General features: G+C 44.0%; 1 long non-coding RNA gene across 1 annotated transcript; it reads left to right on the top strand.

The window, feature by feature from the left end:
* The first annotated feature begins 798 nt into the window (after positions 1-798).
* On the top strand, positions 799-19,880 carry LOC118619068. The gene is made up of 3 exons (XR_004957133.1): positions 799-1,008; positions 16,811-16,903; positions 19,790-19,880. It is a non-coding gene; the product is annotated as an uncharacterized LOC118619068 (long non-coding RNA).
* The last annotated feature ends 4,976 nt before the right edge of the window (positions 19,881-24,856 follow it).

Genomic DNA, 24,856 nt, shown 5'->3' on the forward strand with positions numbered 1-24,856 from the left:
GATACCCTAGGGAAACCTTTAACAGGGCTTGGAGCCAAGGGTTCTAGCCAATCTTATTTAGATCTCAAGATGTAGCGAAGTCCCAGTTCACATAAAAACATAAAAGATTACAACTTCAAGAACCATCCCTCAAACACAACAGGAGCAGCATCTGCAGAAGGTTGAGGTAAACATACCCAGGAAGACCACGCGCCCCGGCCCATGGCATGGATCACAATTGGTCTAAGCCAATCTCAACAGTAATGTTCCCCCCTTTCCTAGTTGAAGGTGGCCTCATGATCCAGTTCTGGCTCACGAGCCCTAAACAAAAGTCTGCCAAGTTGGCGGTAGGGTGGACTTGGGGATTCTGAAAGCTTTTGTTTTCTCCTTCTGCTTTGAACACAGACATGATGGTTGGTGTGGTGGCAGCCATGTTATCATGTCAAGGGAGGCATATGTCCTGATATAGTTGAGCTGCTGAGCCAAAACCAGCAGCCACCTTCTTGTTATATTAGAAAAATAAACCTCTATTGGTTTATTGCCACTTGAGTCAGATTTTCTGTTTCTTGCACAAAACACATTTCTAACTGGCACAGAGGTGGATGAAGGAAACTGTTCCCCAAATGACTTGGTTTTACTCATGTTTGAGAATTAAAGACAAATTCAGAGGACAATTTAATCAGATGCCTGGAACCAACAGGCTCGGCTCCAGCCCCAGCAGAGAATAGAAAAGAACTGCCAAATCTCATTACCAAAGGCACAGAACAGCCCTCCAGTGAAGCATCAAAGTTAATAGCGTGTCTCAATCTCATCCACAGGCAAAGCCAAGGCAGCAAAATGAAGCCAGTGATGGATGCTGCCACATCAGCTGTTAACTTGATATGGTTTTAGTCCCTTAATCACCAGCAGCTTCAGATCCCACTGGAGAAATGGACGACGGAACAGGAGCGCAGAGAAAAGGGCCTGCCACCTCCGGCTTACAGGAGCGGGAGCAGCCATTCCTGGGCAAGAAAAATCAACCCAAAACAGGTAACTATGGTCCCTGTGTTATACATGAGAAAACAGACAGGAGGAGAGTTTTAATGCGTTCTTTGAGTTGATCGATTCATTCATCAAACATGTATTAAGTACCTACTGCATACCAGGTCCCATGCTGGGTGTCAGTAAGATATTCTGATTGTAGTGGGGACAATAAACCATGGATACAAACAACTACAACATAAACGAAAAGGATCCTGGGAGTCTTGCCTGAGCACCAAAATGAGTCTTGGGGGGTGAGATGACTTTGGCTTTGTGTTTCCAGTGGACAGAGGAAGCGATTTGATTCTGCTGTGCAGGTGCAGTTGGAGTACGGATCCCATGAATATATGAAAATACAAGGACAGGAGGGAAAGCAGTGGTCTCATCCATGAGGCAGGGCCTCTGCTCCTGACTGGTCCCCAGCAGCTAGAACGTGTTCAATGAATACATTCATTAATCATTGTGTTTAGCTGGCACAGTGATTGAGCCCCTTTGGTAGGTCACTGGAGGGGTGATTGCCCTTTTTCAGAAGGGAGCTGACATCCAGAAAAGAGACATATTGCCCAAGGCCTCAGAGCCATGAATGCTAAGTTAAGATTTGAACCCAAGGATGCCTGAATCCAAATTCAGGCTCTATCCAATACTGCAGTAACCCCTTCCACCAGTCAGGACACCTTCAGAAAACCCAGCTGAAACTGACGAACAGAAAAGGGGATTTACAGGACCAGGTAACCGAATAGTGTAGATGCAGATTCAGGTAAGGGTTACTCCAGCAACTCAAATGATGTCACCAAAGGTTTGCTTTCTTTGGAGCTCACAGCACTGGGAGGCTTAGCTTTTTCTTCTGACTCCATATTTGCCTCATCACAAAATAGGTCTAGGTTATCCCATGTGCACAGTGGTCCCATTGCTCTAGACGACATCGTTCTGCTGTTGACTAAAGGAGAAGGTATGCTCTGGTAGCCCTTCTAGAAAAGAGAGGACAGCTTCACCTGTCCAGAAATCCTGGTGAACATTTTCTTACCTCTCACTGGCTCGGGTGGGTCGTGGTGCATCCCTGAAGTATGCGTCCCCAAGGATGGCTTTTATACACAGAAGAGACTACCTTGGATTAATTTATAATTGAAATGTAACATTAAATATGTGAAGGTCAGAAATTAAAAACCTAGTTCTTTAAACTTTTAAGTTCAACTTATAAATCTTTTTTCTACCTCTAGATCTAAAACTTGATAATAACCAAGTTTCAGGGGGCCTTTGCAATTAAGTTAAACATTTCAAACTGCATTATTAAATTTAATACAGTTAATTTTATTTTTTAGGTACTTTAATTGCCTGTCTAAGAAATAAAAACTTTTATTTATTTATTTTATTTTTATTTTATTTTTGTTACAGATGTTTCTTTTTTTTTTACCCCATTGACACCCTCCTTCCCATCCCCCATAAATATAAACTTTTTTGTTTTGTTTTTTTTGTTTTGTTTTATCCTCACCTGAGGATATTTTTCCACTTTTTGTTCAGATAGAGTGGGAGGGAGAGAGAGGAACACAGAGAGAGAGAGAAACATCGACGTAAAAGGGACACATCGAGTGGCTGCCACCCACACGACCAACAAGGGCCGGGGACAAACTGCAACCGAGGTACATGCCCTTAGCGGGAACCGAACCCGGGTCTCTCTGGACCGTAGGTCGATGCTCTAACCGCTGAGCCAAACCGACCAGGGCTAAATATAAACTTTTAAATACTTGAGCAATGCCTGCAATATTGCTGACTGTTAAGGCTTCTTACATGTTCCAAATCAGTTTACAAACATAATAAAGCCATTTACACTTTTTATTTTTTTATTTTGTATTGATTTTATAGAGAGAGGAAGGGAGAGGGAGAAAAAGATAGAAGCATCAATGAGAGAGAACATCGACTGGCCGCCTCCTGCATGCCCCACCCTGGGGATTTGGCCCCCAACATGTGCCCTGACCAGGAATCAAACGGACAACCTCTTGGTGCATGGGTCGACACGCCACCACTGAGACACACCTGCCAGGCCATTTACACTTTTTAATATAAAATTATAAATCTAAGTTCATTACTTAATTATACTTTGTAATTAGAATCATAAATTAATCTCAACTATTTCAATATGCCAAATAATCTTTAACTTTACAGTTACTTTAAAAATACTAAATATAGCCCTGGCCGGTTTGGCTCAGCGGTTGGAGCGTCGGCCTGCAGTCCAGAGAGACCCGGTTTTGGTTCCCACTAAAGGCATGAGCCTCAGTTGCAGTTTGTCCCCAGCAGATGTTTGGTCATGCAGATGTTTCCCTTTTGCGTTGATGTTTCTCTCTCTCTCTCTCTCTCCCCCTCCCTCCCACTCTATTTGAACAAAAAATGGAAAAACGTCCTAGGGTGAGGATAAAAAATAAAAAATACTAAATATACACAAATTATTCCTAAACCAAACACCAAAAAAATATTCAAATTGTGGGTATAATTTACTTCATTGTTTCTATTACTAGCACTAAAACTTCTTGGAGTTACAAGATTCTTCTCCTCTTAGGAAACACGGCCTCCTGAACAAGACAGGTCCCTGTGTCAGAGCGAAGGGAGCAGGTGGACGCATGAAAGACCAGGCTGGTGATGGGACCTGCTGGACAGTGCAGAGGGCGTGGGAGACTCCAACCACGTAGGCTGTTGTGGGTCATCATAAGGCCATTAGCTCTAAGTGAGAAGGGAAACCCTGGGGATTTTGAGTAGAGAAATGATATTCTCCTTATTTTAAGTGTGGACACGACCCCCAGTTCCTGCCAACGAGTGTGAGAGGAAGTCTGCCTGAGGGCTTCCGAAAAGGTTGTTTTTGATCTTAAAAATAAACAAGAGAAAGAAATTCACCCTCACCTCCCCCACACACACCTTTTTATTTTCTTCTAGACATTGTCCCATGAAGAGGTGATGCCCAAAGCCGTGGTGATGTTCTTGTGATCACCAGGAAGCTAGTTGAAAACAATCTGACACTAAACGTGGCAAAGATGGAACTTTTTAGATAGCTTTATCGAGCTATAATTAATACAGTGGCCATTTCATAGTCACTGGTTTTAAATATATTCACAGAATTGTGCAACCATCCCCTCAAACAATTTTAGAGCTTTTTCATCACCACAAATATAAAAGCTTTACCCATTATCAGTCATTCCTCATTTCCTCTCAACCTCCCCAACCCTAGGCAACCATGTAATTATTTTCTTTCTCCGTAGATTTGCCAATTCTGGACACTTTGTATAAATGGAATCATACAGCATGTGGCCTTTTGTGATGGACCTCTTTTACTTGGCATATTTTTGTTGTTGTTGTTAATTGTCACCCAAGGATATTTTTTCATTGATTTTTAGAGAAAGTGGAAGGGAGGGAAGGATGGGGAGAGAGAGAGAAACATGGATGTGAAAGCGACATGTTGATTCGTTGCCCCCACCACCCCAACTGGGGCTGGGGATCAAACCTGCAACCCAGGTAAGTGCCCTTGACCGGAAGTCTAGCCTGAGACCCCTTGGTGTGCAAGTCGACGCTCTAACCACTGAGTCACACTGGCCAGGGCACTTGGCATATGTTTTTAAGGGTCATCCATGTTGGAACCCATATCAATATTTAATTCCCTTTTATTGATTAATTATATTATATTGTATAAATATATTACATTTTTTAAATCCATTCATCAGCTGATGGACATTTTGAGATATTTCCACGTTTGAGCTATTTATGAATAATTCTGCTATTTGCATTTGTGCACACATTTTTGGTGTAGACATATTTTTCAATTTCTCTTGGTTATATATCTATAAGTGGAATTGCTGGGTCAGATGGCAACTTTGTGTTTAAGTTTTGAGGAACTGCCAGACTGTTTTGCAAAGTAACTATGCATTTTATATCCCCACCACCAATGTACGAGGGTAGCAATCTCATCACATCCTTGCCAATACTTACTGCTGTTTGTCTTTTTGGTTATGACATTCTGATGGTAATGGTAGCTCATGGCTTTGAATTGCATTTTCCTAATACAAATATGCTAGAGGCCAATTGTATATCTTCCTTGGGAAAATGTCTATTCATTCATATATTTGCTCATTTTTAAGCTGAGTTGTTTGTCTTACTATTAAGTGGTAAGAGTTCTTTATATATTCTGGATACTAGTCACATCACATATATCATCTATAGATATCTCCAATTCCCTGGGTTGCCTTTTCTACTTTCTTAGTTTCTGCTGTTCTTTTGAAAAAGAATAGCTTATTGATTTTTTTTTTTTCCAGAAGGAGAGGGAGGGAGGGAGGGAGAGAGAGAGAGAAAGAGAGAGAAACATCTATCAGCTGCCTCCTGCACGCCCCCTACTGGAGTTGAGCCTGCAACCCCGACATGTGTCCTGACCAGGAATTGAACAGACAACCTTTAGGTGCACAGGACAAAGCCCAACCAACTGAGCCATACCGGCCAGGATACAAATGTTAACTTTAATAAGGTCCAATTCATCTAATGTGTTCTTTGTCACTTATATATTTGGTGTCATATATAAGAAAGCTTTGCCTAAGTTTAGGTCATGAAGATTTACTCCTTTATTTTTTCCTGAGTTTTATACTTTTTTTTTTTTTTAATCCTTACCCGAGGACATTTTTCCATTTTTTTTGTTCAGGTAGAGTGGGAGGGAGAGAGAGGAACAGAGAGAGACAGAAACATTGACGTGAAAGGGACACTTCGAGTGACTGCCACCCTGGACCAACCAGGGCCGGGGACAAACTGCAACCAAGGTACATGCCTTTAGCGGGAACTGAACCCGGGTCTCTCTGGACCGCAGGCCGACACTCTAACCGCTGAGCCAAACTGGCCAGGGCTATACTTTTTTTTTAACCCTCGCCCGAGGATATGTTTATTGATTTTAGAGAGAGACAATAGGAGAGGGGGGGAGAGAGAGAGAGATGTGAGGAAGAAACATCAATCTGTTGCCTCTTGTATGCTCCCCAGCAGGGGATCAAACCCAAAACCTAGGTACGTGCCCTGACTTAGAACCAAACAACAATCTTTTGGTGCATGGGATGGTGTTCCAACCAACCGAGCCACCTGGCCAGGGCTAAGTTTTATACTTTTAGTTCTTACACTTAGGTCTGTGATCCATTTTGAGTTTATTTTGGTGGACAATGTGAAGTCGAAGTCCAAATTCATTCTTTTATGTGAGGATAGCCAATTTTCTCAGCACCATTGTTGAAAAGACTATTCTTTCCCCCACTGAATTGCCTTGAGATCAATGTCAAAAATCTATTGATGATCAATGTAAGAGTTTATTTCTGAACTTTCCATTTTATCCCATTGATTTGTCTGTCTACCCTATGCCAGTACTGCATTGTCTTGATTACTGTAGCTTTGTAATAACTTTCGAAATTAGGAAATGCAAGTCCTCCAGCTTTTTTTTTTTTTCCCAAATCTTTATTGTTGGATGTAAAATGTATTACAGATGTTCCACATTTTTCCCCCATTCACCTCCTCCTCCCCCCTCCCGCCCCCCTCCCACCTTTTCCCACACTATTGTCTGTGTCCATTGGTTATGCATATAAGTTCTTTGGTTTATTTCTTCCCACCCACCCCCAACCCCTTTTCCTTTGAGGTTTGTCAGTCTAGCAATGAATTTGTGCTTCTTAATCCCCTCACCTTTTTCACCCATTCCCCCAGCCCCCCTCCCAACTGGCAACCAACAAAATGTTCTCTGTATCTATGAGAATGTTTCTGTTCTACCTGTTCATTTTGTTTGTAGATTCCATTGTTGATAGATATGTATTCATTGCCATTTTGTTTGTTCATACATTTTATCTTTTTCTTCAAAAAGACCCTTCATCATTTCATATAATAAGGGTTTGGTAGTGATGAACTCCTTTAACTTTTTCTTGTCTGGGAAAGTTTTTATATTTCCATCGATTCTAAATGACAGCTTTGCAGGATAGAGTAATTTTGGTTGGAGGTTCTTGCTTTTCATCACTCTGAATATTTCTTGCCACTCCCTTCTGGCCTGCAGAGTTTCTTTTGAGAAATCAGCTGACAGTCTAATGGGAACTCCCTTGTAGGTAACTAGCTGCCTTTCTCTTGCTGCTTTTAAGATTCTCTCTTTGTCTTGAACCTTTTGCATTTTGATGATGATGTGTCTTGGTGTGGGCCTCTTGGGGTTCATCTTGTTTGGGACTCTCTGTGCTTCCTGGACTTGTATGTCTGTTTCCTTCACCAAGTTAGGAAAGTTTTCTGCCATTATTGTTTCAAATAGGTTTTCGATTTCTTGTTCTCTCTCTTCTCCTTCTGGCAACCCCAAGATGCGAATGTTGGCACGCTTGAAGTTGTCCCAGAGGCTCCTTACACTATCCTCATTTTTTTGGATTCTTTTTTCTTTTTGCTGTTCTGATTGGGGATTTTTTGCTTCCTTATATTCCAAATCGATGGTTTGCTCCTTGGATTTACATACTCTATTATCAAAGCTGTGTAAATTATTCTTTATTTCAGTTAATGCCTCCTTCAGTTCTAACTGTGTATCCATGATTTCTAACTGGTCCTTTTTTATGCTCCTGAGGCCCTCCCTAAGTTCACTGAGGTTCTCACTAAGTTCATTGAGCATCCTTATAAGCAGTATTTTGAACTCAGTATCTGTTAGGTTGCTTATTTCCCTTTCGCTTAGTTCTTTTACTGGGGTTTTATTCTGTTCTTTCATTTGGGACCTGTTTCTTTGTATCCTCATTTTGGCTGCCTCCCTGTGTTTGTTTCAATGTATTACTTAATGAGAGGTATGGTGCTCGCTGAGACCAGATGCTGCTCCTTTGAAAGAATTTAGGAAAAACCTGAAGCAGGATCCAAGACAGGCCAATCCTATGGTTAAGCAAGTGGCAACAGCTTGGGTTGGCTTGAAAGTTGTGTGGGGCGGGGCGGGGCCTCAGGGAGTCAGCAGGGCGGGGCTACCAGTGTGAGCCAGGTTGCTGGAGTCCCGGATATGGCTTCTGTCTGCCGCCCCGGGAAGGGCTCACCAAAGGAACAAAGGCCTCTGACAGCACGTTTGTCCTGGAGAAAGCCCCGTCTCCAGCCCTCGCCCCAGTGCCAAACAGCTCAGTTCTTCCCTGTATGTCTCTGATGCCTCTGGAGCTGCCTCCCCTCCGAGCTTAGAGGGAGAGAGTCCGATAAGTCCGTGCGCGGGCCCTTTAAGGAGCTGCCTGGGGTTCCAGCCGCTTCAACCTCCCTGAGCCTCAGTTCCCGCTGGTTTTTCCAGCCAGAAGTTATGGGGATTCTCTTCCTGCCACTGGAACCCTGAGCGGGGCACCTGGCGTGGGACGGGGACCCCTCAGTCCTCAGGAAGGACCTTCCCAGCCGCGGGAGCCTCCTGATTTTTATCCGCCACACGTGGGTGTGGGACCAGCCAGTCACGCTGCCGCCGCCCCTCCTACCAGTCTGGATGTGGCTGCTTCTTTAATTCCGTAGTTGTAGGACTTCCATTCAGCTTGATTTCAGGCGTTTTTGAATGATGGTTGTTCTGTAGTTTAGTTGTAACTTTGATGTGGTTGTGGGAGGACGCGATACCGCATTTACCTACGCCGCCATCTTGACCGGAAGTCGCAAGTCCTCCAACTTTGTTCTTTTTCAGGATTGTTTTGGCTATTTGGTCTCCCTTGAGATTCCATGTGTACTTTAAGGTCACCTAGCCAGTTTCTGCAACTGGCTTGGATTTGATAGAGAATGTATTGACTCTGGAGATCAGTTTGAAGAATGTTGCCTTGTTAACAATTCATCAACATCAGAAGTCATTCCATTTATTTAGGATTTTAGAACAAAAGTCTTGAACTTATTGTGTTAAACTCATTTCTAAGTATTTTTTCCTTTATGACACTGTTGTAAATAGAATTGTTTTATTACATTCAATTTTGTATTGCTCATTGCTGGTATGTTGAATATCCTACAACCTTGCTGAACTCATTCATTTATTGTAATGGAGTTAGTGGTGTCCTTAAGGTTTTTTATATACAAAATTATGTTATATTCAAATAGATTTGCTTCTTCCTTTCTAATCTGAATTTTTAAAATTCTTTTTCTTGCCTAATTGCTCTAGTTATATAATCTCTAGAGAAGAAGTGGTGAGTACAATGTTGAGAATGGACATTCTTTTCTGGTTCTTACTCTTAGAGAAAAAATATTCAGTCTTTCACCATTATGTGTGATGTTAGATCTGGATTTTTTTCTTTTTCTTTTTTTTTCTTTTTTCTATTATTTTTATTTTTTATCTTTATTGTTGAATGTACTACAGATGTTCCTCATTTCCCCCCCCATTGACCCCCTCCTCCCCACTCCCGTCCCCCTCCTGCCTTTTCCCACACTGTTGTCTGTATCCATTGGTTATGCATATAACTTCTTTGGTTTATTTCTTCCCACCCCCCCAGCCTCCCTTTCCCTTTGAGGTTTGTCAGTCTAGCAATGAATTTGTACTTCTTAATCCCTTCACCCTTTTCACCCATTCCCCCAACCCCCTCCCATCTGGCAAACAACAAAATGTTCTTTGTATCTATGAGAATGTTTCTGTTCTGCCTGTTCATTTTGTTTGTAGATTCAATTGTTGATACATATGTATTCTATTAGAAATTTTTCTTGTTTCTTGAGGTAGGCCTGTAGAGCTATGAACTTCCCTTTCAGAACTGCTTTTGCTGCATCCCATAGAATTTGTGTTGTTGTATGTTCATTTTCATTGGTTTCCAGGAAGTTTTTAATTTCTTCCTTGATCTCCCCAGTAACCCATTCAATGTTTAATAACATGCTATTTAGCCTCCATGTGTTCAAATATCTTTGCATGTTCTTGTTGCAATTGCTTTCTAGTTTCATGCCATTGTGATCTGAGAAGATGCTTGATATGATTTCAATCTTCTTGAACTTGTAGAGACTTAATTTGTGTCCTAACATGTGGTCTATCTTTGAGAATGTCCCATGTGCACTTGGGAAGAATGTGAATTCTGTAGTTTGGGGGTGTAATTCTCTGTAGATATCTATTAAATCAATTTGGTCTAGTGCTTCATTTAGAGTCTCTGTTTCCTTGCTAATTTTTTGTCTAGAGGATCTACCCAGTGATGTCAGTGGGGTGTTGAAGTCCCCTGCTATGATTGTATTGTTGTCGATTTCTCCTTGGAAGTCCTCCAGAAGATTTTTAATATATTTTGGTGCTCCTATATTGGGTGCATATATGTTTATCAAGGTTATATCTTCCTGTTGGATAGATCCTTTCAATATCATGTAGTGGCCTTCTTCATCTCTAGTTATGGCCTTCATTTTGAAATCTACTTTATCAGATATGAGTATTGCTACCCCAGATTTTTTTTCCTTTGTGTTTCCTTGGAAGATTTTTCCATCCCTTCATTTTCAACCTATGTGAGTCTTTTGTTGTGAGGTAGGTCTCTTGTAAACAACATTTAGATGAGTCATGCTTTCTTATCTAATCAGCTACTCTGTGTCTTTTTATCGGAGCACTCAGTCCACTTACATTTAAGGTGATTATTGATATGTACTTATTCATTGCCATTTTTGTTTAGTTTGGTTATATTTTTCTTCCTATTTCTTCTACTAATTACAGCAGTTCTTCTAACATTTCTTGCAGTGCTGGTTTGGTGCTAATGTATTCCCTTAGCCTTTTTTTTTTTTTTTTTTTTTTTTACCGGAAAGCTCTTTATTTGACCTTCTATTTAGAATGATACCCTTGCTGGGTAGAGTAGTCTTGGATTTAGATCCTTGTTTTTCATGACCTTGATTACTTCATGCCACTTCCTTCTGGCCTGTAGTGTTTCTGTTGAGAAGTCAGCTGAGAGCCTTATGGGGTTTCCTTTGTAGGTAACCTGTTGCTTATCTTTTGCTGCTTTTAGGATTCTGTCTTTGTCTTTAATTTTTGGCATTTTGATTACTATGTGTCTTGGTGTGGGCCTGTTTGGGTTCTTCTTACTTGGGGCTCTCTGTGCTTCTTGAACTTGAATGCCTTCTTCCTTCACCAAATTAGGGAAGTTTTCTGTCACTATTTCTTCAAATACATTCTCTAACCCTTGCTCATTTTCTTCTTCTTCGGAGACTCCTATGATGCGAATATTATTACGTTTTCAGTTGTCCCACAGTTCTCTTAAGCTGTCTTCCTGTTTTTTTCATTGTTTTTTCCTTTTGGTTTTCTAATCGCTGATTTTTTCTACCCTGTCTTCTAATTCACTGATCCAGTCCTCAGCTTCCTCTACTCTGCTGTTTAGACCTTCCACTGTGTTCTTTATTTGTGATATGTCATTCTTCATTTCTTCTTGGTGGTTTTTAATTTCCAATTGTCTAATTTTCAACATTTCTATGTCTTTACTCATGGTGTTGATGTCTTTACTCATGTTGTTGAGCTTCCTCAAGATCATGGCTCTGAATTCTAGCTCTGTTAACTTGCTTAACTGCTCCTCATTATCTCATTTTTTGTAGAGGTCTCTTGTTCTTTCATTTGGCATTTGTTTCTTTGTTTCAAGATTTTGGCTATCACAGTGGGCTTTGGAGCCTTCCATATTTTCCCTGTGGGTGTTGGTGTTCTGCTGTTTGTGGCTCCCTGTCCTGGGTTTGGATGTGCGAGGGAGGACCCACGTTAAACACCACTGTCAAGTCTTACTTTCCTGGTTAGAGTTGCTAGCCCAGGGAATGGTAGTTACCCTCTAGCTTTTTGCCTGGAGTCTATCAGTAGTGGGTTCTTGGGTTCTCAGTTGAATGAAAAAGTCCCTCAGGTGCTCAGCGTAAGAGGATTTCCTGAAGCTGGAGCAGATGCTGGTTGTTAATGAGCCTCAATTTGCATTTCAATGGCCCACCTGGATGGGGTTGAATCTCTGAGGGAGGGGCTGCCGCCTCTCCCCAGAGCCCTGGGAAGGAGTAAGATGGCCACTGTCCTGCGTGGCTGCAACTCAGCAAAAGCTCTGAGTGCTCTCCAGATCCTGAGCATCCCCACACAGTTCCAGTCCAGTCGCCCTCCCTCTGCCAGAGCATAAGGTGAGTGGCTGTGGCTATTTTAGCGTCTGTCCCGGCTCTGGGCTGAGGAGCCGCTTGGGAGTTTAACCCGAGGCCAGTGCTCGCAGCTAATACTACTGCCGTCCCTGGGCTCCCAGCCCCCCTCTCGCGCCTTCGCAATCCTACCAGGATCAAGTCAGTGTCCTTAGTTATATGGTCTTTGCAGGCTGCTTTTCTGTTGCTTTTTCCTGACAATTTGTCTTTATTTTAGATGTAATTCCAGTTTGGTCCTGGGAGATGGTCTATGTAGCTTCCATTCACTCTGCCGCCATTTTGGAATTCTCTCTTGCTGCTTTTAAGATTCTCTCTTTGTCTTAAAACTTTTTGTATTTTGATGATGATGTGTCTTGGTGTGGACTTCTTAGGGTTCATCTTGTTTGGGACTCTGTGTGCTTCCTGGACTTGTATGTCTGTTTCCTTCACCAAGTTAGGAAAGTTTTCTGCCATTATTGTTTCAATTAGGTTTTTGATTTCTTGATCTCTCTCTTCTCCTTCTGGCACCCCCAAGGTGCAAATGTTGGCACACTTGAAGTTGTCTCAGAGGCTTCTTACACTATCCTCATTTTTTGGATTCTATTTTTTTGCTGTTCTGATTGGGTGTTTTTTGCTTCCTTATATTCCAAATCGATGGTTTGCTTCTTGACTTTGCCTAATCTACTATTGAATCTGTGTAAATTATTCTTTATTTCAGTAGTGCCTCCTTCATTTCTGACTGTGCATCCTTCATTTCTGACTGGTCCTTTTTTATGCTCTTGAGGCCCTCACTATGTTTGCTGAGGGTCTCACTAAGTTCATTGAGCATCTTTATAAGCAGTATTTTGAACTCTGCATCTGTTAGGTTGCTTATCTCCATTTTGCTCAGTTCTTTTCCTGGGGTTTTGTTCTGTTCTTTCATTTGGGACCTGTTTCCTTGTCTCCTCATTTTGGCTGCCTCCCTGTGTTTGTTTCTATGTATTGTTTAACGAGAGGTATGGGGCTAGCTGAGACCAGATGCTGCTTGTTTGAAAGAATTTAGGAAAACCTGAAGCAGGATCCAAGACAGGCCAACCCTATGGTAAAGCAACTGGCAACAGCTTGAGTGGGCCTTAAAGTTGGGTGGGGCGGGGCCTCAGGGAATCACCAGGACGGGGCAAACAGTGTGAGCCAGGTTGCTGGAGTCCCGGATATGGCGGCTGTCTGCCGGCCTCATGAAGGAAGGGCTCACCAAAGGAACAAAGGCCTCTGACAGCACGTTTATCCTGGAGAAAGCCCCCTCTCCAGCCCTCGCTCCAGTGCCAAACAGCTCAGTTCTTCCCTGTATGTCTCTGGTGCCCCTCGAGCTGCCTCCCCTCCAAGCTTACAGGGAGTGAGTCTGATAAGCCCCTGCACAGGCCCTTTAAAAGGAGCTGCCTGGGGCTCCAGCTGCCTCAGCCTCCCTGAGCCTCAGTTCCTGCTGGTTTTTCCAGCCAGAAGTTATGGGGATTCTCTTCCTGCCACTGGAACCCTGAGCGGGGCACCTGGTGTGGGACAGGGACCCCTCAGTCCTCAGGGAGGACCTTCCCAGTTGAGGTACCCTCCTGACTTTTATCTGCCACACTTGGGTGTGGGACCAGCCTGTTGTGCCTCCGCGCCCCTCCTACCAGTCTCGATGTGGCTGCTTCTTTAGTTCCGTAGTTGTAGGACTTCCATTCAACTTGATTTCAGGCGGTTTTGAATGATGGTTGTTCTGTAGTTTAGTTGTAACTTTGATGTGGTTGTGGGAGGATGCAATACTGCATTTACTTATGCCGCCATCTTGACCGGAAGTTCCAGATCTGGATTTTTCATAGATGCTCTTTATCAGGGGATGAAATTCCCTTTTATCTAGTTTGTTGATTTTTTAAAAATCACAAAATGGTATTGGAGTTTGTCAAACACCTTTCTGCCTCTTTTGGGATTATCGTGTGGTTTTGGTTCTTTATTCTACTCATATTTTTTATTAGTTTCACCAGAAAAAAACAAAACTTATAGATAGAGGTATAGACATACAAAAGGAGATTTATTGTGAGGAATTTGCTCACACAATTATGGAGGTTGAGCCATCCCACGATCTGCCATCTGCAGGCTGGAGACCCACAAAAGCCACTAGTATAATTCAGTCTGAGTCCAAAGGCCTGAGAACCACAGAAGCTAATTGTGTGAATCTAAAATGAGAGCAGAAGAAGATGCCAATCAGATACAAATATATTAAGCTGTCTGTCTCTCTTGGTATCACACCTGGCTGTCCACCTTCATTAATTGATGACTGATTGCTCTATTGTCTTTGACAATGCCCTGGAGCATAAATTGTGCCACAATCTGCTCCAATAAAATTTGGATGGATCCCTTTGCAAGAATGATCTTTAAGGCCAGTCTCTAAGGCTTGTTCTCATCCCGGGAAAGGGGGGGGGGGGACTATTCTTAACAGTCTCTTTTTATGACTATCTCTATTAAACTATTTGGTGCTCTAAGGTTTAGTTCTTGTTTTTAAGGAGCTACCAACTTCCTTGTAATTGCTGACACCAAAATCTTCGTAGTTTTTGAGAGTACCATCAGACTTGAACTTCTCCTCATTATGTTCCCAATAAAGTCAGTTATTTTAGGGAAAGCTTCAGAGTTTTCTGTTCTTTAGGCTTCCCTCTCCCCCTGGAACAAAATCTCTGTACTACTCCCCCAGCAGCCTGCTCCTCTTGCAGTAATATCCCGGCTGTGTAATAACAGTGCTGGGTTGGGTCATAGCTTCTGGCCTTCTTGATTTGCTTCTCCTGGTGTGGAACCTCTGCCTTATGATTGAGCTAGAGTGAGGGCAATCAGGACCCCAGCCTTCTTAGCCACTCTTGCCTAGAATTAGCTTCTGCATCATGGAGCTAGGGATGAGAATTACAGGTGCTCTGCAGTACTCTGGACCTCAGTAGGGATCTAGGGGAAAAGGGAGTCCTGTGTTCTTATCTGCACTCACCTAAAGCAGAGCTTCATGGTAGTGAACTGGAAGAGCGGCAAGGAAGCAAACTGTGGATCCCTCAAATGGCATGGATTTTGCAGTTCTTATCACAAAATGTTTCTTCATTTGCTATATGTCCATAAGACACTTTCTAAAGACTTTCAGTGGGTTTTTCTCTAAGAAAATAATTTTCACTAGTTATGGTTGGTGTCACAGGGAAGATGGTCTGCAGAGCCCTTCATGCCACCATTCCTGAAGTTGTTTCAAAGATGGAACATGGTTTTTTGATTTAGCCAACCCTGGCGATGCCTGCCTACGAACTTCTCTGACTTCTTATTATTGAGGTTTTTAAAAAGTTCTATTGTTGTATGTTTCTGTTACTTGTAGGCAATAGCATCTGGATTGGTCCTACACTTAATGAAGCCTGAGCTAAGGCTAGTAGAGAAAGCTTTCTTCATGTATCAAAGTAGCATCAGATAAGACCTACCTTACAAAGCATTTGAACACAACACCTATTTTACTTTTGTGTTTTTTTTTCTGTTTACTAGCATATCTCTTCCTCTAGACTTGATCTCTTTAAAACAGGATTCATGCTCTAATTTATTTCAATATTCTAGCCTGGTGTGTGCGTGCGTGCATGTGTGTGTGTGTGTGTGTGTGTAAATGGATGCCTATTGTCAAGGTAGCTAATTACTTTAGGACTGTTCACCCTTTAGTCTGTCCCCATAAACTTTCCAGATCCATTTTGAAACTTTGCACCAAGAATTGACCTACTTCAGCTGTTACTGTCATCTTGACTGCTGAGATGTCTGATAATGTAGGAGTTAGACAGGATTTGAATTTTGTTTCTTCCTTTTTGCCTAACAGCATTGGACATGTTCTTTAACTTCTTGGCACTGTAGTTTTTTATCTGTTCAGTGGAGATAACAATGCCCATTAACATTAAACTTAACAATAATAATAACTCATGCCCTGGCCGGTTTGGCTCAGCGGTTGGAGCATTGGCCTGCGGTCAAGAGAGACCCGGGTTCGGTTCCCACTAGGGGCACGTACTTCAGTTGCAGTTTATCCCCAGCCCTGGTTGGGTCATGCGGGTGGCAACCACTCGATGTGTCCCTTTCACGTCGATGTTTCTCTCTCTCTCTCTCCCTCCCACTCTAGCTGAACAAAATATGGAAAAATGTCCTCGGGTGAGGATTAAAAAAACAAAAACAAAAAAATAACACATTATTGAATACACACTGTGAGTCAGATACTGTTCAAAACTTTTTTACATGTTTTAAATAATTAAATCCTCACAACATCCCTATGGGGTAAGTATTACTGTTATTCTCATCTTACACATAAGAAAACTAAGGCAGAGGTTAATTTCCCTAAGGATACCTGGGTGAGAACCTAGGCATTCCAGGCTCAGAGTTCTTTCTTACCCACCATATATATGGGTACATGAAACACAGAGTTTATTCTTGTATTATTATTTATTTATTCTTGTGTTATTTTTCATACAAACAACTGTAAACCTACGTTTGCCCCACCATTTATATTTAATTTGAATTAAATATATGCATTCAAAATGATTTGTCAGAGAGAGCTTTTTCAAAACAAAAGTCTGACCATGCTACCCACGTACCTACTATTATCCTAGTTGAAAATTGAATAATTCTATGTCATGAAGGATTAAGGCAAAATCCCTTATTATGACCTCTCAGCCCCCCTATCCCCATCCCAGGATCCCTCAGGTCACCCTCCCCATTATTCTCTCTGTTCCAGCTGCTCTGACCTCCTTCTGCCCCCTCACACTCACCAGGCTTCTCTCTCCTGTCCTAGGACTTCAGTCCATGCTGCTCCCACTGTCTAGAATGCCCACCCCCATCATCTGTCTTCCTCTTCAACAATTCTGCTCATCTTCCACTTCCCCAGGTAAGCAGGGAAGCTCTCCCCAATAATCCAAACTAGCTCAGAGTCTTCCATTAGAAGAATGACGGACACCTCAATGTGTGATTATTTTATAGCAGTTAGACTGCAAGTTCCAGGATATTCAGGACACTGCTATTTTCCACCTTAATCACTATATTGCTAGTGTCTACTTTAAAACCTTGTACTAGGGGCCCATTTGATATTTTTGGAATATTGATATTAATAATGAATGAATGATCGTTAAGTGCTTCTGACCTAGATTGTGGCCCCAGACCTCATCCTTGGCCCAAAAGCAAGAATCCCAAAGTTGTGTCTATATCTGCCCTATGAAGCTGATTACTTCAGCCAAGTACATTATGAAGACCTCATTCATCCATCCATTCATTCATTCATTCATTCATTCAACAAAGATTCAGTCCCTGTCTTGTGTTTGGTATTGTTTCAGCAGCTGGGGTTTTGGAGGTGGACAAAAAGTCTTCAATTTTTTATGAAACTTGCATTCTAGTGGAGAGAAATGATATGTAATAAACAGATAAATATATTGATGTTATAAATAAATATAACATCAGGTGGAAGAAAACCAAAATAGGGTAAGTAGAATGGGTTACACACCCACTCCCAAGGGCGCCCCTTTGTCACTGCATCTTTTTTTTTTAATTAATTAATTTTTGTTACAGATGTTTCTCCTTTTTCCCCCACTGATTCCCCCCTCCCTTCCCTCCCTTTCCCCAGTTTGTTGTCCATGTCCACTGTTCATGCATACATGCATATAAGTTCTGTGGTTTATCTCTCCCCCACCACCCCCTCTTCTGGGGATTGTCAGTCTGTACCCCACTTCCACGTCTCTGGGACTACCCCATTCCTCAGACTGTTATGTTCATTATATTCCACAAATAAGTGAGATCATATGAAACTTGTCTTTCTCTGTTTGGCTTGTTTCACTTAGGATGATACTTTCCAGGTCCCTCCATGTAGTCTCAAAGGATAAGAGATCTTTCTTTCTTACAGCTGCATAGTACTCCATTGTGTATATGTACCACTGCTTTTTTATCCATTCATCTACTGATGGACACTTGGGCTGTTTCCAGATCTTAGCTATTGTAAATAGTGCTGCTATAAACATGGGGGTACATATATTCTTTCTGATTGGTGTTTCAGGCTTCTTAGGGTATATTCCTAGAAGTGTCACTGCATCTTAATCTGTTTGAGGTCCGATGCCTGTACTCAGAGACAATGGAGCCAGAAATGAGTATTTAAGAGACCACTTGTGCCCTGGCCGGTTTGGCTCAGCAGTTAGAGCGTCGGCCTGCGGTCCTGAGAGACCCGGGTTCGGCTACCGCTAAGGGCACGTACCTCGGTTGCAGTTTGTCCCCGGCCCTGGTCGGTTGTGCGGGTGGCAGCCACTCGATGTGTTCCTTTCACATCGATGTTTCTCTCTCTCTCTCTGTTCCTCTCTCTCCCTCCCACTCTACCTGAACAAAAAATGGAAAAATGTCCTCGGGTGAGGATTAAGAAAAAATAAAAAAGAGACCGCTTGTGTCCACTCACCAACGCCCTAGGGTGGGTCAAGCCGGCCACACTGCTATCCTTACTTAGGATGTCTCTGTGGAAGTGCTTCTGGCCCCTGGATCATTGTTTTCAAAACTGAACACTTTGAATCCAACCATCTCCTCCTCCACTCCCCTATGCCAACCTAGTGAGTATGTGTGTGGAATAAACTGGAGAAGACCAATCAGGAGATTGAGAAAAATCCCCAGCAACCTTGAGGCCAAAAGGGCATGGAGGAGGCTGAACTGGGGGTTGCAGGGCGTTTACTCCCGGACCCCTTGAGATGACCCAGCTCAGTGGTTCTCACACTTGAGCGGACGTTAGCATCACCTAGAGCACGTGTTGAAACAGATGGCTGGCCGGGCCCCACAGCCAGAGTTTCTGATCGGCTGACTCCTCTCCAGCTCTACCAGTAGCCACTCTCACACCTGTGTACATACCCCACAGATCACACTCCTCCACCTGCCCAGGCCTTTGCAAGTGAAGCAGACCACCACGTCTGTCTGCAGAGGCCCTGCCTGCCTTCTTCAGGGGGTCGACTTCTGCTCCGAGGAGTCTCAGCTCACGTGTCTTTTGGAAGCTCTTCCTGTCCACCCTCTCCCCAGCCAGCACCCCAGTAGCATCAGTCACTCCCTCCCAGGCTCCTGCAGCGTGTTTTGAGAGGCTGGCTAGCGTGATGGTTCAGAGGCCTGGTTCCAGGTGTCCATTTAAAGTTCTGTGGCAATGAGCAAGTCATGTTCCCTGTCTAGGTCTCAAGTTCCTTGTTTATATGTCAGGCAGGTCTTCCCTAACTTCAGTTTAAATTGCTTCCTTTTCTCATTTATAATATGGTATTTTATAGTATAATGTAATATAAGGTGGAAAAAATGATAGTTCCCACCTCATGGATTTGCTGGGCATTAATCCCAGTGCCTGGGACATAGCAGATGCTGAGTTAAGCTATCGTTATTCAAGGGCCTTTCTGGAGAACACGCAGGAGTGTGAACCGCCCCCCTGTTTGTACCCAAGGCAGACTGGACAGTCCAGACTGAATCACCTGGGGTTTGCTCTCCACCCCAGAGCCCCTGGGCCTTGAGCAAGGCACTTCCCTAGGCCCTCAGAGCCTCATGTGTGAAAGTTACAAAGGGTACAGACCCCAGCTGTCATGACCAGCACATAGAGCCCCCAGCCGGTACCCATGGGCCAGGATGCTCTATGTCTGGGCCAGGGTTGGGGGGCAGGGTGTTCCTGGCTGCTTGTCTCCTCCAGAAGACCAAGCTGCCCATCCAGCTGGTATCAGACCAGCACAATCAGAACCAGCCTCTGATTCACCCCAACTCTACCGGGCTTGCTCCTTCCTAGGTTCCCATCTGCCCGTGTGGCCTGGTTCTTTCTCCTCCTTCCTTTGGACTGAGGGTGTTAGCATCATGTATGTGAGGCCTCAGCTGAAGAGCCAGGATGGGGGAAGCCGAGCTGGTTTCGTGGAGAAAACAGGACCACACAGGAATGTTACATGTCACCTGCTATTGTAAGTGCCTTCTTAGGAAAACCATTAATGCAAAGTGCTGGGTATAAGAGGAATGACATGAATGAATGAATGAATGAATGAATGAATGAATGAATGAATGAACAAATGGACAAAGCCATGGGTGATGAACTAATGAATGAACAGGAGGAAGCCCTTCACCCAAGGAGAGAAAGCAGCCTTGCTAAGAGAGGGCGGCAGCAACACTCTGCAGAACAGCCACATACGGACCTTCACTGACCCTTTGCCTATGTAACCATCCACCAGTCTCAAAGGAGCTTAAAAGCTGAGACCCAAAATCTACCTTTGGTTAACTTTGTGCCCTTTTTTTTTAATGCTTTTTGGTGGGTGTATTTTTCTTTAGTTTCCTAGTTGATGTTCTATTTGAAAAAAAAAATCCAACCCAGTCTCAGGCTAATTCTAAGAAAATAAACCTTTTCTACATTTCAGTTAAGTAATAATATCACTTAATATTAGCTTATTTGTGTATGGTGCTTTGTGGATTACAAAGCCTGCACCTGCCAGCCCCCACGACAAGTTAAGATTCTGTGCTCCCCGGTGTCCAAAGCCAAGGCCGACGACAGCTGGAGCCCCGGCAGCTGTGCCGAATGGTCTGATCTGAGCCTGGGATGATGACCAGCCCCCTAGTTTTGTCACTGGAAACTGAGGCTCAGAGGGATGAAGAGGCCTGCCCATGCTTGCCTAGCCAGACACTGGCACAGCCTACACCAGAACCTGGATGTGGAAGTCACGTCTCCAATGATCCACGCTGGGGAAGGGGCTGGGGAGGGGCTGGCGCTGGGAACACCAGGAGTGGGAGTTTGCTGGAGAATGAGATGGTTCGGCTGAAGACCTGACTGTCAGTCCCGGCTCTGGCTCCCGGCTAAGCCATGTGACCACTATCCCTCTGTTACCCATCTGTAAAATGGTAGTGGGGGGTATTGCTACTCGTCAGGGTCATTGGGTTTAAATAGGACCTGATTTTCAAAGCATGTGGCCCACAGCAGGGACTAGTAAATGTCAGGGTCGCCCCTGTCCCCCACCCCAAAATACGGAGGCTGGGATGGCCACTACGCCCCCCACTCCTCCATTCTCGCCTCCCCACCTCCCGCAGGCCTTGGTGGCAAGAGGAACACTTTCTCCACATAGTATGAAAGACTGACGTGAATCAAAGGGCACAAAACAGCTTCTTTGTTCCCTAGATTTTGGAAGGAGACACATTAAGTTTTCGGTTGCAGTCTCCCTGGCACACCCTGACTGGTTTCCTGAAGAATGAATGACAACGCTGATTGCTACTTCACAGGGAGGAGACGGAAAGGGAAAATAGAGTGCGCATTTTGTTAAGGAGCAAGCTTTTCAAATGTCAGTGACTTAGCCTCGGGAGCTGCAAGCTAGAGGGCCTGTTGGGATTCTGCTTCTGGGAGCTTCGTGCCTTCATTTTGTTCATTTCAATTCAGCATCTCGGCCCACTCTCCTCTATTGATCTGCTCCAGTCTGACATTCCTAATCTGAGCAGCTCTAATTGGCTCAGAAGGATGGCTGCAAGGTAGGTGCTCTCCAGGGATGGCACACGTTGAGCACTGTTTATAGTGACACTGGATGGCACAGCTTTGGAGACAGACAGGCATGGATCATTCTCTGCGTGACCCTGGGCAACGCGGGGCCACTCTGAGCCCGTTTCCCTATCTATAAAATGGAGAGTATGTTTGTGACTTCCTGAGGTCATTGCAGGATAAAAAAAGATCAGCTGTGGTGTCACAAGGAGGTAGATAACTTTGAAAATATGGCACTGCATTCTTGCAAAAAAATTTTATTACTCCAAAGAAAATGCATAAGCACTGAAATGCCAGGCGGCACCGTGGCTCTGTGAGCAACACAGCGCTGGTGACATCTGTCGTCAGATCTGTTATTCACTGCTTCCTCCAGGTCATTACAAATCCAGCCCTTGTTCCTGCGGTCTGTGGTCTAAATTGAGAAAATAACATATGAACACGATGTCTGGAAAATGACTTTGTGTCTCAGCACTTAGATTAGAAGGCAGGTTCAATTCTGTGGCTTTCACTGTTGGTGTTTCTATCGGTTATAACAAATAAACATGCAGAGGCAGAACTGATCAACCGTTTCATTGCGTTTAAGGAACGAGATGAATCGTTTTCCTAAGTCAGTGCGTCACCGCATTTAATTTGATGATGTTGTTTAGAAACTCTGTACTGTTTTCCAAGCCAGAGCATATCAACCATTTATGAGAAGAAAATCAAAAGATAAACGACCAATTCCCCCTAAAGAGGGAAATTATCGCAGTGCTTGATTATAAACTTAGGCTCCATTCCTAGGAGAGGGGAGGAAGGGCTCTTGATTGAAAAACAATAAGAAAAACGCTGCTGTGCTCTTCGGGTGCTGAGCATGGAGTCAGAGGCCTGGAGTGGACACCTGCTCCTGCTGCCCAGGTTACATGACCATGGGCAGGTCACTTCCCCACCTGGGCACACCTTCTCGCCCTCACACGGACAACAGTCATTCCTGGGCTGTGATGATCACCGAGTGAGGCCAGAACTGGCGCTGTTTACTTCAGATCTCATTTCATCTTTACAGAACCCGGTGAGGGCTGTGACTTGCCCAAGGTCACAAAGCTAAGAAGAAGAGAAGCCAGGATTAGAACTCTACTCTATATGCTGTCACTATGAGCGGTGAAGAAACAAAACAGGAGGTATTATAAATATGCTGTCAGGACCACCATGAGAAAAAATAGAAAACTATTCATTCACTAACAAACATGTGTCTTATAGGATGAGCCAGGCATCCGATTGTGGTGGTATATGAGCGCAGTCAGGGAGACATGACAAGAAGCAAGTAAATAAAGTAATTTTAGACAGTGGTAATTGCCATGAAGAAAGTAGAACGTGGGCTTTCAGAGATGGGAGGTGAGAGGTAGCAACTTTATATTGAGGTTGGGATGACATCTCCAAGAAGTGACTTCAGAGTAGAGACCACAGGGTGGCCATGGAGGGATGTGAGGGAGGTCAAGGTACAGGGATCAGAAAGAGCAAATGCCCAAGAAGGGGCGACGCTTGGCACGTGGAGGTTCAAGAGGAGGCAGAGCGGCTGGAGCTGGGTGAGAAAGAGCGGAGATGGGGGCAGGGTCCCGCTGTGAGGCTTTGCAGGGAAGAGTGAGGAGACTAGATTTTCTAAGGAAGATAGAAAGTGAGATGAGAGAGTTCATTATTTAATTCATGTAAACATTTTCATTTAATTGATTTATTGTTGAACACATAACACAGTCTTCCCATTCAAAATTCAGAAGGAGCAAAAGGTAAAGTATCTCCCCCCCCACCCCGCCTGCCCAGAAGCTTTCTGGAAGCCATTGGCATGCTCGTTCCTGTGTTTGCTGATAGAGATATCACATCATATACAATCACACACTCTCTCTCCCCTCCCCTTTTTCTTTTACAAATGGTAGCATCCTATTCACCCTTCACTTCATGTCCTAGAGATCGTTTGTCTCATTACTGATAGAGCGTTCTCACGATCATTTCTTTTTTGGTAAGTCTGCACAATATTCCATTCTGTAGGCATTTTTTAACCAGTATTTATTTGACCAGTTCTCTACTGATAGTCTTTTAGGTTATTTCGCTTGAAGGCTTAAAGGGGGAGAAACATTCTGAGCTATATTTTAGGAAGAGCGCTCTGGCTGCTGCATAAGGATGACCCCTCAGAGCAGCGGTGGGGCAGCCGTCTGGCCCCGCGCTGCCCAGGAATGAGAAGACGATGGTTTGCGACAGGGAGGTGGCAGTGAGGGCGTGAGAAATGCGTGGATGCAGGGTGCTCAGAAGGTAGAAGCCACTAGCTGATAGCTTAAATGGGGAGGAAGCGGCAAATAAAATGGGATCAAGGACAACTTTCGAGTTTCAACAGTTGGGGGTGAGGTGACACCCCCTTACTCTCCCAACAGCACTTTGTACCTGACTTCTGCAAGCAGGGCAGGTGGTAAGGCAGGGCTGGCAGTAAGAAAAGGTCCTCTGCATGACACTCCTCCTTATATGGTAAAACCAAAAACCAAACATGTATCACACATTCACTGACTGTAACATAACACTCGTCTGGAATTTTCCATTCCGCGCCAGAACGGAGTCTGTTCCGAGGCATCTCCTCTGAGCTCACCAGCTGCTCTTTCTCAGCCTCCTCTGCAGGGCTTCCTCTGCCTGATGTCTGAACAGCAGCGCTCCTCTGGGATCAGCCCCGAGCCCTCTGCCTCCCTGCCCACGTCATGTCCCGGGAAGATTTCCTTCTGCCCTTTGGTTTTTAATGTATCGATATGCTGAGTCAGTTTTTTGTCTTCATCTCTGGCTCTTCCCTGAGCTCTCCTGGAGACTTGGATACCCAACTGTTTAACAGACATCTGACACTTAACATGTTCCAAACAGAAGCCTTGACCCTACTCACAGCCCTGTCTTCCTGGGTCTGCCGCATATCAGCCAACGGCCACAACCATCCTCAGACACCCAGATGCATGCAGTCCAGTCCTAGGAGTCATATTTGATCTCCCATCTTCTATTTAGCAAAGCCCATTGCTTCTAACTAGGAGTAACATCCCAAGTCCATCCGCTTCTCTTCATCCCCACCATTCACACCTCTCACTTCCATCGCCTTTCATTGAGTAGTTTTACCCCAGTCGCTGCTGATGTACCCTCTCTGCCTCCACTTGTTTGCTGGGACCCGTTCTCCACGATTAGCCAAATGGGGCCTTTCAAAGGTAAGTCAGCTCGTGCCACTTCCCTGTGGAAAACTTCAATGTATTCCCATCGGAGTTCAAATAACACTTAAATAAAATCAAATTCTTTCCCGTGGCTCCTGTGTCCGAACCCCACTGGTGTCTCCCTCCCAGGCTCCCTGTGCGCCAGCCACGT

This window comes from Molossus molossus, unplaced genomic scaffold, assembly GCF_014108415.1.
Source record: "Molossus molossus isolate mMolMol1 unplaced genomic scaffold, mMolMol1.p scaffold_m16_p_6, whole genome shotgun sequence".
Taxonomy (NCBI): Eukaryota; Metazoa; Chordata; class Mammalia; order Chiroptera; family Molossidae; genus Molossus; species Molossus molossus.